This window comes from Cricetulus griseus (genome assembly GCF_003668045.3).
Source record: "Cricetulus griseus strain 17A/GY chromosome 1 unlocalized genomic scaffold, alternate assembly CriGri-PICRH-1.0 chr1_0, whole genome shotgun sequence".
In the NCBI taxonomy this organism is placed as follows: Eukaryota; Metazoa; Chordata; class Mammalia; order Rodentia; family Cricetidae; genus Cricetulus; species Cricetulus griseus.
In genome coordinates this window covers 140,810,341-140,823,152 of record NW_023276806.1, presented here as the reverse complement: position 1 = coordinate 140,823,152, position 12,812 = coordinate 140,810,341, and the positions used below count along the sequence as shown (strand labels likewise).

At 42.5% G+C, this 12,812-nt stretch overlaps 1 protein-coding gene across 1 annotated transcript in view; it reads right to left on the bottom strand.

Moving 5' to 3' along the window:
* Positions 1-9,871: 9,871 nt before the first annotated feature.
* LOC100760567 (transmembrane protein 19) overlaps positions 9,872-12,812 on the bottom strand; it is a 60,105-nt gene continuing 57,164 nt past the window's right edge. Inside the window, exon 9 of the mRNA XM_027392383.2 lies at positions 9,872-10,652. The gene's annotated coding sequence lies outside the window, so the exon portion shown is untranslated. The remainder of the gene's footprint in view (positions 10,653-12,812) is intronic.

Genomic DNA, 12,812 nt, shown 5'->3' with positions numbered 1-12,812 from the left:
GCAGCAGACCCCACTCTGAGCGGGGAGCACGATTGCCGGACGTGGTCGCCTTGCCCGAGGGATGCTCACAATGAGAACGACCTTCCCAGCAGGGGTCATCACAAAGCCAGGCCCGGCCAAGGTGCCCTTGAGTCTCCATGGGATCTCAAATCCGGGTTATTGAACGTGTCAATTGTCCACCGGGCCAGGACTTGTGCTCATCTTCTAGACCTCAGCTTAAACCGGAAAGGCTTCCCTGACCACCCGGTCCTTCCCACATCCTTCCATCCCTCCTACTCACTTCCCCACTAAGATATTTACTAACAATGGTGTGCCTTCTTTATCGGCGCTCACCACTCTCGGTGGAATTCCTTCCGATGAGCCTGTAGGTTTAATGGCAAGGATTGTGGAAGACAGAACCTACCTCTGTTCCCAGTCCTAAGAACCAGGCTAAGAATGAATGATATTTCCTAAGTCATTAAGCCCTGCTTCCCCAGTACTCTGTCTTCTATGCTGAGTCCTCTTTGATAGGGTCTGGTTTATTTGATGACGATGGTTTATTTTTCTTCATGAGATACATTTTCCTAAGAAAGCAACCTGAAATGTTGTAATTTGGTGTCATTTAAGACAAACGTCTGTTTTACTTCATCAGACTTATTTTACATTTCAACTTAAAAAATGAAAGGCAGGCCGGACAGTGGTGGCTCACACCTTTAAGGGAGGCAGAGGCAGGTGGATCTCTGTGAGTTTGAGGCCTGCCTGGTCTACAGCGCCAAGGCTGTTACACAGTGAAATCCTGTCTAGAAAAACAAAAAATAAAAGACAGCCTGTTCTTTCATTCAAGTAGTACATGAGTACAGCTACTACTTGGCATTCTCTGCATTGCATGAGGTATAATTATGTTTCTGCCCTCAGCTTTTTATCTAAGGAAATAAGACGTGGAGCAGTTCAGAATATTTTGCAAACATATATGGGAAGCTAGTTGAGTTAGCATACTAGAAAAGCTTCCCAGAGAAAGTCGCCTTTTGTTAGGAGTATCTTAGGTGGGAGGTGGGGGGGAACATCTAACGCTGAGCCCCTAAAGTGTGACAAGAAACCCAAGGAGTCAGGAACATCACCTGAAGCTCAAGCTAGCCTGTTTTGCACTGTGAGTTCCAAGATAGTTGGAGCTATACAACAAGATCCCATTTCAACAACAACAATAATAATAATAATTCAGGAAAAGAACTTATGATGAGACTGGCAAGGAAACGAGGGGACAATTCAAAAACAGCCTTTCACAAGGTGCAAAATGTCTTATCAGATCTTTACTTTTACAAAATTACTCTGGCTACAATTAGGAAATTGGAGGACAAAATTACTTATATCTATCTAGAATCAACCCCTTACAAGATTGCCTTGTAAATTATCTTCATAAATGTATCTGAGATTATGTATTATCTCCCTTATCCCATGCACTGGCTATGTCAGCTTCACACACACACTAGAGTTATCTGAAAGGAGGGAACCTTAACTGAGAAAAGGCTTCCATAAGATCTGGTGGTAGAGCATTTTCTTCATTAGTGATCTTGGCGCAGGGCCCAGCCCATTGTAAGTGGTGTCATCCCTGGGCTGGTGGTCCTGGGTTCTATAAGAAAGCAGGCTGAGCAAACCATATTGAGCAAGCCAAAAAACAGCACCCCTCCATGGCCTCTGTATCAGCTGCTGCCTCCAGGTTCCCATTCTGTTTAAATTCCTGTCTTGACTTCCTGTGATGATGAACAGTGAGATGGAAGTGTATATGATCTATGGCCTCATTTATCACACTTGATTGTAACTATTTAAACATCTGTGGCTCCCATTTACTGAGCTCTATGGCAACAGAGACCATATCTACTTGAGTCCCATACACAGTACAGTCCTTGGTAGATTGTAACATCCAGATAACTATTTTTTTTAATGGTGAATGAGTGAACCAAATGTGTATAAAAGTCATTTGACAATCCTTCTTCCCCAAAGAAGAAACAATAATTATCTGACTCCTCAGCTCTGGCATTTCATCAAATTTCCACAGTCAAGTTCCTTGGACAGTCATGCTAAGAGACAAATTTGGTCTTAATACATGAGAATAATGTATGTATAGGGAAAAAAGAAGACAATTTGAAAAGCAAGGATCACATACATTAAAAGTGGTCCATAAAGCCAGGTGGTATTGGCTCATGCCTTTTATCCCAGCATTGAGGAGGCAGTGGCAGGTGGATCTCTGTGAGTCTGAGGCCAGCCTGGTCTACAGAGTTCTAGGACAACCAAGGCTACACAGAGAAAGCCTGTCTTAAATGCAAAACAAAACAAAACAAAACAAAATAAAATAGAAAGAAAGAAAAAGGGAAAACTTTGCTGGGTGGTGGTGGTACATGCCTTTAATCCCAGCACTGGAGAGGCAGAGGCAATCTGATCAAGACCAGCCTGGTCTACAAGAGCTAGTTCCAGGACAGCCTCCAAAGCCACAGGGAAACCCTGTCTTGAAAAACAACAACAACAACAACAAAAAAGAAACAAAACAAAAAACAAAAAGGAAAACACACACACACTTAGGGTCTTTCTCTGTTCCTTCTCTTTATTTTTTTATTTTATTTATTTATTTATTATTTATTTATTTTTTGTTTTTCGAGACAGGGTTTCTCTGTGTAGCTTTGGAGCCTATCCTGGCACTTGCTCTGGAGACCAGGCTGGCCTCAAACTCACAGAGATCCACCTCCCTCTGCCTCTTGAGATTAAAGGGATTAAAGGCTTGCACCACCAATGCCCGGCTCCTCCTCTTTCTTTTTTTTTTTTTTTTTTTTTACCTCTATCCAGATGTATCCCTTCTATCTCTCTTAATATCTTCCTTATACATATTTCCTGGTGTTTTCCTTCTCTCATGTTTTTTTATTTTTTCCCTTATAGCTTATATATCCCAGTAGAATATTTCAAGCAATATAAAAATTACAATTACAATATGGTTATATTCTATCTTTTAAGTAAATGATTACAATGAATACAAGTAAAAAAAGCATGTTTTCTATACCTGATTCAGTCCCTTCTTGATTAAATATTTTACCTATTACAGGTGAAGAACAAATTATTCCCAAGAATCCATGTACATTTATACAGAAGCAATTTTTAATAGATTAACAGAGTGTAAGCAAGCAAGGTATTTTTTTTTTGGACAGTTCTTTTATTGGCAGGCTGCATTTTGTGGTTACAAAGAAAGGACAATCATTTTATTATTTATCTCAAAAGGTAATTTTATAAGAAATCTTAGAAGAATTACAAACCTAAACTTTATATGAAAGAGAACCAGTTAGCTCTATTTTAAATCCTCAGGGTGCATACCCACTCATCAACAGTTTTTTATATCAGGGAACTGAGGGCAGAAATGAGTACAAGAAATTAATCATCACCTTTGATCATCAACCAATTCTATCAAGAAAGGCATATCAACCCAATAATAATTGGACTGCTTTGTTCTTGTTCCTTGACCTTAACGAGTCCCTCACTCAGCTATGTGCCTTTCTAAATTTTAGATTGTCTTCTTAGGCCTTTCACCTCAAAGCTATTTAACAAAATCATCTTAATCTAACCTTGGGTCATTTTTAGGGCTTTGTTTTGGCTATGGTACACACTGAAACCTGTGAACACATCTCCCAACATTAAGATTAAAAGAGCTTGAACTAGCCGAGCTTCTGGTACTCAATTATTTCTCTTAATCTTTAACCTAAGCCACAGTCCAAATGGCTCTTTGATAGAAACTCATGTGTTCTAGGGGTGTGATACTTCCTTGTTTTATTTTTTATTGTATACAGCCACTGTTGTATGAGGGGCAGGGGCAACATTTTATCCTACCTTCACCTACGTTAATTTTCCATTAAATTAACCTCTATCACAATCCCTTACTATATTTATTAAAAACCCTCCATCATCAAAATTCTATTTAAGCTAACACCGTTATTGTATAAAAACACTGCTTCAGCTAAACAGTACAGTTTAGGAGGAAATCATTTTCATAATAATCCACAGGTAAAAATGCACAATAGAACGAGTGGGACATTTCCATGAGATACTCATACTACAGGAAGAGCAGTGGAGGGCTGGAGAGATGGCTCAGGGGTTAAGAGCACTGCCTATTCTTCCAGAGGTCCTGAGTTCAATTCCCAGCAACCACATGGTGGCTCCCAACCTTCTGTAATGTAGTCTGGTGCCTTCTGGACTGCAGGGATATATGCAGGCAGAACACTGTATACATAATAAATAAATAAATATTTAAATAATAATAATTAGAGAGAGAGAGAGAGAGAGAGAGAGAGAGCAGTGGAGATCTCTCCATGTCACGTCTATTCACACCATGCCAGATACCAGAGAAAATGGCAACACCAAACATGCAAAGACACAGCAAGAGACATTCTGGGGCTAGGCTCTCAGGGTGGCCTGGCCCATCTGAGATGCAACCATTAGTGTTTTGCTTACTGGTGGACTGAAGTCAATTGCCATCTGCTGCTCCTCTGACATGGCCACCGGCAGTTAGTGTCAAGGAATAGAAAAACCAAAGCCAGACATGGTGGCACATGCCTTTAATCCCAACATTCAGGAGACAAAAGCAGGTGGATCTCTGTGAGAAGCCCAATCTGGTCTATATAGCAAGTTCCAGGCCAGCCAGTGACACTCTGTCCCTCCAACTCCTGAAAAAACAAAACAAACAAAAACCCAGCTCAAATCAAATCAAAAGGTCAATGACAAAATTAAGAAACCCTGCTTTGGGCTGGAGAGATGGCTCAGAGGTTAAGAGCACTTGCTGCTCTTCTAGAGATCCTGAGCTCAATTCTCAGCAACTACATAGTGGCTCACAACCATCTATAATGAGATCTGGTGTCCTCTTCTGGTGTGCAGGCATACATGCAGACAGAACTCTATATACATAATAAATGAATTTTAAAAAACAATGTTAAGGGGCTGGAGAGATGGCTCAGAGGTTAAGAGCACTTACTGCTCTTCCAGAGGACCTGAGTTCAATTCCCAGAACCACATGGTGGCTCACAACCATCCATTATGAGACCTTGTGCCCTCTTCTGGTGTGCAGATATACATGGAAGCAGAATATTGTATACATAATAAATAAATAAAATCTTTTAAAAAAATGTTAAGAGCCACCGCACGCCTTTAATCCCAGCACTCCGGAGGCAGAGGCAGGAGTATCTCTAAGTTCGAGGCCAGCCTGGTCTACAGAGCGAGTTCCAGAACAGCCTCCAAAGCCACAGAGAAACCCTGTATCGAAAAACAAAACAAAACAAAACAAAACAATGTTAAGAAAGGAAGGGAAAGAAGGAGGGAGGGAGGAAGAAAGGGAGAGAGAGGAGAGAGAGGAGAGAGAGAGAGAGAGAGAGAGAGAGAGAGAGAGAGAGAGAGACCCTGTTTCCAGGCTGCATAGAAGGCTCAGTGGTGAAGAAGGCATATTGCTCTTTCAGGGGACCTGAGTTCAGTTCCCAGCACCCAAATGGGCAGCTCACAGCCTCCTGTAACTTCAGCTCCAGAAGATCTGATACTTCTCCTGATCTTCCCTGGTACCTGCACTCCTGAGCACATGCCCCACCCCAATATTTAAAAATTAAAAATAAATCTTTAAAAAAAGAATCCTTTTTTATGAAGTATGCATGTTTTCCAGTTCATCACAGTTGTAAACCTCATGGAAATGTTAGAGACAAGCAGAAGAGAGAGTAAATTCTACTCTACTATTCTACAGAGAGTGGAGAGAATGGGAAATTCAAGAATTTAAGGCACTAGTTCCAACTTTGGCATTAATTTCTGTGCATGTACTTGATGCTTTCTTAGCTCTCTTTCTTTGTACAGAACCACTATCTACTCTCAAGACTTTTTTTTTTTTTCATTGAAAATAGATTATTGGGGCCAGGGAGATGCCTTAGTGGTTAAGAGTGCTGGCTGTTCTTCCAGAGAGGACCCAGGTTTAATCCCCTGGACCCACATGACAGTTCACAACTGTCTGTAACTCCTGTTCCAGGGGATCTGACACCCTCATAGAGACATATATGCAGACAAAACCACCAATGCACATGAAATAAAATAAAAAGGAAAGAGACTCTTCTCTCACACTATACTCTTGAATAGTTTCCTTCCTCCCACTCCTAGCTCCACACCCCCCTCCTCCCCCCTCCCTTCAAACCCCCCCCCATTTCCTCTTCAGAACAGAGCAGGCCTCCAAGAGACAGTCAAACAGTACAAAACAAGATAAAATAAGACAAGGCAAAAGGCCTCATATGGAGGCAGGACAAGACAACCCAATGTGCAGAAAAGAATCCCTAGAGCAGGCAAAAACTTAAGAGACACACGTACTGTTCAGAGTCTCACAAGAATATCAAGCTAACAGCTACAGCACACAAGCAAAGGTCCTGCGGCAGGACCCCTGCAGGCTGTGGGCTGGCCGCTTCAGTCTCCTCTCAAGGCATTTCTAATCCTCCGTTGAACACGGGTCCCTTTCGTCAAGGGTTACAGGAAATACATTTTTATCCTAATTAAGCTTTTTCCTAAGGGAGAACAGGAGAATTAAAAAACATTTCCATAGGGGCTGGAGAGATGGCTCAGCGGTTAAGAGCACTGACTATTCTTCCAGAGGTCCTGAGTTCAATTCCCAGCAACCACATGGTGGCTCACAACCACCTTGAATAAGATCTGGCGCCGTCTGCTGGCATGCAGGCAGAAGACTGTATACATAATAAAAAAAAATTTTAAATTTCCATAATTCCTTAGAGAGATCATACTTACAGATGTCCTGCTTCTGTGGTGGTTTTCCCCGAACTCACGAAGTTTGGGCTAACAAAATGTAATATGCAATCATTTGGGAAATAATAAACTGAATCTTAGGGGATACGGTGGAATTTAAAACAAGAGTACAGTAAGAGAAAAGGGAACCTGAAAAAAAACAAAACGAAACGAAACATAATTCCTACAGCTGCCGAAGGGGGCGCTGGAGTTTAGTGGTTGCCAGAAAGGCAGGGAACTGTATATGTCAATGCATTTTCCTTTAGGAACTTGTATATCTTCTAGGGAGACATGAAAAAGTCTCCCTACCCCACCCACACCCACCCTACCCCACCCCACCCCCATATAGGGCACTAACGCCAGACTAAAGAAATGATCCTACTAAAGTCTAGCTTGGTGAGCCAATGAGTTTATTAGTGTTACTTAATAGCAGCATGGATAAGGGTAACTAGAAGGAGGGTGGTGATTTCAAAGTCAGATGGATCCCTGAAAGCCCAGCCGAGCATGGGCTTGTGGAAGCCGCATTCCTGGAGCTTTCTCCCGACTTGAAGGTAGCTCCATAGAAATGGATTCCATCAATTACTCATTCTTATAAAACCTCGGCAGACGCCTCATGGCTTTGTAAGTTTCTGAAAACTTCATAACGTTTATTAGCTGCCAGAGTCTTGCCTACCTCCAAAAGGGAACGAGTTCTCTCTCTCTCTCTCTCTCTCTCTCTCTCTCTCTCTCTCTCTCTCTCTCTCTCTCTCTCTCTTTCTTTCTTTGTGTAGTCCTGTCTAGGCTCTTACTGTATAGTCCTGCCTAGTCTGGAACTAGCTGTGCCAACCACACTGTCTTCAAACTCATAGAGATCCACCTGCCTCTGCCTCCTTGAGTGCTGGGCTTAAAAGCATGTGCCACCCCACCCAGTGGGGATTTTTTAATTTGGAGGAAACAGCTACATAGCAGTGTCAGCACTGTGCCCAGCAAATATTTGTATCCTTGAGTTCTGCAATGTAGGGCTTAATTGTTATGGATTAATTGAAGTAAATGAGTGAAAACTCATTCTATAAAAGACTGTACTGGACATGAAATTCCAGAAATGTGGTTGGGCATATGGAGTTTGGACATACATAAAATTTTCTCAAAGCATTTTCCATGAGAAGCACCTAGAAAGAGTAACAGTAGATCCCAATAATAGTTGTGGACGAATGTGAACTCAACGGGAATCAATATTTTCTTTTATTTGTGCAGCTACACAGCAACTTGTATTGACTGTAAGACTGAGGTCCCTTGCTTCATAAGCGCATGCTCTGGTGTGGGAGGCAAGAGAATTAGAGTAAGGTATGGTGGAGGTGTGTAATGTCAACCCAGAATACCCATCTGTGGGAGTTTGAGGGTAATTGGTTCCTGTAAGCTCATGGGGAGTGGCGCTATTAGGAGGTGTGGTCTTGTTGGAGTAGGTGTGGCCTTGTTGGAGGAAGTGTGTCACTGTGGGGGCAGGCTTTGGGGTCTCTCAAGCTACACCCCGTGTGATACTTCACTCCTGTTGTCTGGGGAGTGTGGTGTCTCTTCACAGCAATAGAGACCCTAAGACAATATTCTTTCTTCTTTCAATCAGAATCAAGTACTTGTCTGTATTTTCCCTTTATGGAGCAGCTCAGAAAACTGCAACTTCTAGTCGTATTTGAATCTTACTTCCCTGAGGGTCTTCCTGGCTTTCAAAAGCCACAATTCCTCCACCTGAAACTTTTGCAACCGCAGGTTACTAGCAATCGTTGCTAAGCTGCATGTGTGAGGACTAACCACAAGAGGGCACCAGAAGCTCAGTGAAATTGACCAGATACGGGAGACTCCTTTCCAGGCTGGGTTCTCACAATAAAAATAAGGACACCTCTGAGTCCTTCCTCTAAGTTGTGTCCCTCACATATTTTGTAGCAGCAAACAACAAGTCATTAAGACGGGATTGCTTGTCAGTGATTCTATTCTTCTGGCCTAAACTTCATCTGTTTTCTTTCTCAATATTAGATGCTTTTCTCAATATACTTCTAGTCCTAATTAGACTTGTTTTTAGTATTCCTTTATTAGCCTTTAATGTCTATAGTGATTCCTTATGTTTTGTGCTGGTAATTAATTTTGGCATTCTCTTGTTTTTTGTTAGTCTGGCTGGACAGTCTAGTCAAATATTTTTCTAGGAACCATTTTGTTTGTTGCATTGATTTTTTTTTCTCCATTACTTTTCAATTCTTCATTGATTTTCACTATTTACTACTTCTTGTCTTTGGCTTGTTTGGAGTTCCACTACCTCCTCTTCTGTCTCCAATTTCTTAAGGAACAAGCCTAGATAACTGATTTAAGGTCTCTGTTTTTTCTTTGTTAAATGTATTTACTGTTACATATTTCCTTCTACGAATTCATGATTTTGGCACCATGCAATTTCATTCTCATCCAGTTTGTGTCATATTTTACATTTCCCCCGAGACTTTGTTTTTGACCTCCTCCTAGTAGAAAGCAGTACTAACATTGCTCTCTTTCTGTTCCCAATGATTTGCATCTGAATTCCAGAACCTGTGAGTTCCAGGTCGCACAACCGAGGGGAATTAAACCTGCAGATGGAATTAAGGCTACTAATGATTGAACCTTACAAGAAAGAGAGATTATCCAGGAGGGCCCAAGGTAAGCAGGAGGATGTTTAGAGGAGGGAGTGAGAGTCCAAGATGTCAGCAGATAAAAGCCAAGGCAGAGCAGTGTGGTCCATGGCTGCCAGGGAGGAACAGGAAAGGAACCATGAAAAAAGTGTGGATAGCCCCTCAGAGCTGGGAAAGGACTGTGCTGTGGCTCTTCCGGAGTGGTATGCAGCCTTCCTCTACCTCAACTTCAGCCAGGCAGATTCATGTTGATGCTCACAGAACTGTAAGGCAGCAAATCTGTGTCTTAGGCCATGAAACTAAAGTTATTTCATTACAGGGGCAGAAATGGACCAAGGTAAGAGGTTTGATGCTTGCTGCAAACACACCAGAGACTGATCCCTCTTTGGTTTTGTTATCTAGCATCTACTGAAGTACCTTTTGCATATTGAAGGCATCAAAAATAGTTTGTTAAACCAATACATAATTGAAAACCGTTTACCGATGGTGGATATATTTATTATTTGTTGTCACTTCCTCAGACAGACACTCTTAAAAATACAGATTTTATGGGCTATGTTATTTATTATGGCCAAATAAAAAAGAAATTAAGCTTGGCTAAAACTCAACCATTGTCTTGTCTTCTCCAGTGGAAGCCCTCTGGATGCCCTGTGTTGGTGGGAGGAAATCGGCTAATTTGTCGTCTTTATGGTTTTATAAAAAAAAAATCCCCATTGTGGTTTTCATTAGAAAAGCATCTTGCAATGAAATATGGGTCTGACCGCATTAGGAGTTTTACTAGCTTTCCGGGAGGGGGCTTTCTCCACGGGTTTTCAGACACTGCTCTGCAAGTTCAAGAATGTCAGGGACAGCTGCATCAAATCAATTTGGTGATTAACTAAAACTGGGGCTGCAGCTTCTACACATGAAGGATATTAAGGATTCATAGGCATTAACCCCACTTCCTAACCACTTCTACCCCCATTCCCAGCTACAAACACCAGAAAACAAGCCTGTCCCTGAAGGGGGTTCCAATCAAGTTCAATAAAGGCAAACTGTTGATCTGTTTGGCCAATGACATTTGGGGTGACTAACCCTATGGGCTTGGTTTTCTCCGATGCATAATAGCCGGTTAAGAACTGTGGTGAGGTAGGGGGGTCTCAGCGCTCTCATGCCCTTGGAGGTGGAAGGCTTCCTGATGCACTGTTTGGTGACCTGGTCCAGAGCTTTCCCCATCTTTCCCTGGTGGACCTGAAGAGGCAACGGTGTCGCTTCCCACTGTATTCGTGAGTAAAGGGAAAAATTAATAAAAGCCTAAAAACCTGGGACTCCAAAGCCCAAATAGAAGGCAGCCCAACAGACAAGGTTAAACAAAGGTCCAGTTGACTCAAGGCCTTAGACCAGATATCACCCCCTAGTGCAGTGTCCACATTCCTCTAATACAAAGAGAATCAGATAGTTATTAATTGTAGAAGTCCCCGGCCCAGGAGATAATTAACAAACTCATTTTCTCTGCGCATCCTCCTTAATTGCACCTTGCCTGAAGCATACAACCATTTGTCCTTTGTAACCACGGAATCTTGGGTAATCTTGTAATCTTGGGTCTTCCAGCCTTACAATTTTGCCTTATAAAAACAACCCTCAGTCAAAAGTGGGTGCTCCATTTGTTCCCAAACGAATGGAGTCCTTGCAGCAGCTCGTATTCTCGAGTCAATAAAGAAACCTTTGCCTTGTATTCGGTGAGTTGTCTCTTTGTTGGCGGGTTCTTTTGGGGTTCTGAAATCTGGGCACAACAGTGAGCGTGTGTGTTCCCTGATTCATCCCTTAATACATAGTTATTCTTCCCAAGCATCCGTGGATTTCTCGTTGTAGCAAACTTTCTGTCTAAAGACAGTTTCTCACTAGACTATCCACAGAGACGGTCGGAACGGAAGCCCATGAATTCTAAGGGTGTAACAATCTGGGAGAGAGACGGGGAAGAGCTCTAGCAGTTTGTACAGGGATCCCCTCCCCCATCTTTGAGACTAAATTCCAATCTGTATGTGTGTGGGGTGAAACTGTAAAGCCCAGCAGAACAACTTGCCGAGTCAGGAATATCCATGGAGGAGTTAGCTCACAAAGCTACAGCATCCCTTTAATCCCGTGAGACAGCCCGGAGAGTCCTCACTGAGTAGACAGACAGGTCAGTAGAAATCTAGAAGAACTCGCTTTAACAGTGCAACTAGATTGCTGCTATAGTGCGAACACCTAACCTCACCGTCAACACTTAAATCCAAACCTTCAAAACATGAAGTTGATCCCCCTAGTCCTTAAGCACCCGCAAGAACAAAGTGTAACTCTTTAGGAATACTGTTTAAGAAACCCAAACCAAAAAGCTTTTGGCCCGTGAAATGGCTCAGGACGTAGAAGTATTTGCTGTCAAGACTTATGGCTGAGTTTGATTTCCAGGCCCCACATGGTGGATGGAGAGAAATGACTCTAGCAAATTGTCCTTGTTTCTACATGAGTAGGCAAAGGTCTGCACGCACATGTACACACATACACACACACACAAATATACACTAAAATAAATACGCCTTTGAAGTTGACAGTATAACTTCACATATATATATATATATATATATATATATATATTATATATATGTGAAGCCCTGAGAGTGAGCATCAGGTGGAAAAAATGAACGCATAAAAATGTGCATGAGTCAGTTGGGGGAGGGGACAAGAGGAGTGAGGAGGAAAACATGATGAGGGAACGGGTGGTCGAGTTGGGAGGACAAAGAGGGAGAGCAAAGAAAGAGGTATCTTGATAGAGGGAACCATTATGGGATTATGGAGAAACCTGGCACTAGGGAATTCCCAGAAATATACAAGGATGAACCCAGATAAAACTCTAAGCAATGGTGTTATCAGGTTGAGGACTACCATAATTGTCATCATAGAACCTTCATCTAGTAACTGATAGAAATGCAGAGATCCATAGCTAAGCGCTGACCAAGCTCCCAGAGTCCAGTCAAAGAGAGGGAGGAGTGATAATAAGAGCAAAGGGGTCAAGACCATGCTGGGGAAACCAACAGAAACAGCAGGCCTGACCTAGTGGGAGCTCACCGACTAAAGACTGACAGCTGGGGAACCTGCATTGGACCAAACTCGGCCCCCTGAATGCAGGTGACAGTAGATGGCTTGGGCAATTTGTGGGGCTGCTGGCAGTGGGACCAGAATCTATCCCTAGTGCATGAACTGGCTTTTTTGAGCCCATTTCCTATGGAGAGATACCTTGTTCAGCCTAGACACAGGGGAGAGGGCCTTGGTCCTGCCTCAAAGTGGTGATGGGACAGACTTCATTGACTCCATTGACTTCAGAGGAGGCCTTACCCTCTCTGAGGATCGGATGTGTGTGTGGGGAGCAGGAGGAGGAGAAGGAGGGGGAACTGTGATTGG